Raw genomic sequence first — 2,400 nt, forward strand, 5'->3', positions numbered from 1 at the left:
TTGCTCTTCTTCTTTGTCTTTTGCAGCCCAAGGCTGCGGAAGAAAGTGTCAGAGGGGCACATTACTCCCTCAGACCAGTGGTGAGACTTAGCGATGAGGGCACCGTGGAGAAGGGCTTGAAGTGATTACATATCTGTTAGTGTTTCCGTTATGAAATGCTTCTTTCCTGGGGATTACAACTATATTTATGGCCTAATTGCTTTTAACCTAGGGAATTGTCCAAGCTTCGGATTTTAAGTACTTGTACGTTGTTTTCAAGTGGCAACATATAAATACATTTAGCGTCAAAAACCATCTTCAAGGTTTTAACATATCACATACTATTGAAATCACCTGCATTCCAATTTAATTGGGGGGGGGCAATTAACAAAACGCCAAACCTGCCTGTAAAAACCTTAACAGTGTAATTGAGGAACAGGACACACAGCAGTTGAAGGGCAAATTAGTATGTAATCTGTTTAAATTGTTTGACCAAGGTGGTGTATCATTAAACGACAAAACTTTCACCTACTTGCTTGATCTAAAATTTTGCATTTGAAAGTCATGTTATCAGGCACAGTGACAACTTCTAGTCACTAAACCATTACTTCCTCCTACCTCCATTTATGTGAAATATTTAAAATCACACTACAATAAAGTTGGCTGACAAACTTTCTTTTGATTTTCTTGCAGAATATAATATAGCTTGTGGCTTTTTGCCAATGTTAAAAGCTTTAAACCCTGAAGCACCAATGGGTATTATCTAAACAGCTATGTAAACAACAGTTGTTTTAGCATTAAACTTGCACTTGCACATTCGGCCTAAACATGAGAATATACATTTTGGCCCTGAAATGTAGGTAACTGATCCAACCCTTCCAATTCTGTGGATGGCAAGACAAGTTCTCTCTACTCTTAATTTTATATGTAAAATATTATGTGTAATTCATATTATGTATGTTTTAGGTATTGGAATTTCTGTTAAAAATTTTTTTCAGTAATTTTGAAATAAGTAAAGTACTGGTGATTTTGTTACTTAGATTAATAAAAATAATAAGCAGTCTCTTAGGAAGTGGTCATAACATCTATTTCACCATTGATTCAATTATGTGCACTCAGCCTTTATGGAACTTACAGTCTGGTGTGTGGGTAGGAAAGATAGCCATTCAACTGCTAATTGTATAATTAAGTAGTGTGATAAGCACTGCAAAGGAGAAGAATAGGTTTTGAGCAAGTTTATACGGCAGGAACCTAATCTAGTCTGGGTGTCTGTGTGTCTGGGAAGAGAGGTCTGAGGGGTGATTAGGAGTGGAGATAGGGAGGCTCACAGCTAATTAATAGTATTGTTGGATCTGGAACCCAGATCTTCTGATTCTTTTGCCTAGTTACAAAAGCTTAAAGGAGTAACTGCAATAAGGAGGGGCTTGGTCAGCTCTCTGGTAAGTTGCGGAGAAATCAAGGAAATTGAGAATTGAGTAAGCCACGTATGCAACAAGCTGTCAGTAAAACATGTCATTTGTCAGTGGTCTTATTTATTTTTTTGTAGAGGAGCAGATTACTGAAAAGATATGTGGGACCTAGGGAAAGATGACAGGACAGAGCAGCATGTGTCATGAGATCTTGTCTAATATTAGAGAGTGAAGGGGTTAAGAAGAGGTAATGAGGTGGACTTGGGAAGCAGGAATGGAGAAGGTTAGGAAGATAATGTTAAGAGTTCATTTGAAATCAGTTTGAATTTTAAGTAGATTAGATCAGCTATTTTCACACTTTCTGCAGCAATATTTTGTACTCCAAGAGCAAAATTAGTGAAAAGTTTTAATCCAGTATTGGTTGCTTATGAGTCAAATGAAGTATGTAGAAAAATTTTAAAAACTTTTATTAAAGTAACCAAATACCCCATTCATTGGTTAGATTGCAAAAGAATATTTGAGGAAATGTCATAATGGTGTTGAGGCTAGCCATGACCTGGACTACAGAGGTGTACTGCATAGGTCATATAGCTATACTTCTCATTTGAGGTAAGAATTCTCATGTCAAGAGCCAGCCTAGATAACTCTATCTGCCTTCATCATTTACGCGGTGATGTGATTCATTACCTCACAATGTAGTCTATTTCTGTTTTGAATAACTTCTGTTGGTAAACTTTGCTTTATGCAGTACATTTAACTTTTATTTTCATCCGCCCCACCCTTCTTGAATTTTTTCTTTTGCCTATTTGGCATCACCCTATCTCCTGATTCATTTCTTCTCTGATCAGTTCTTCACTTGTTTTTAAGGTTTTTCTTTTACCCCTCTTAAATATTGGTATCTAAAGTTGATCTCATTATACACTCCACTTGTCTTCAGTTGCTCCCTGTGAGCTAATGACTCCCCTAGTCCCCTCTTTTTTACATGCCACTCAGTAGCTAATTGAATAGGCAC

The sequence above is a fragment of the Myotis lucifugus genome, unplaced genomic scaffold (genome assembly GCF_000147115.1).
Source record: "Myotis lucifugus unplaced genomic scaffold, Myoluc2.0 scaffold_41, whole genome shotgun sequence".
NCBI classification, from domain to species: Eukaryota; Metazoa; Chordata; class Mammalia; order Chiroptera; family Vespertilionidae; genus Myotis; species Myotis lucifugus.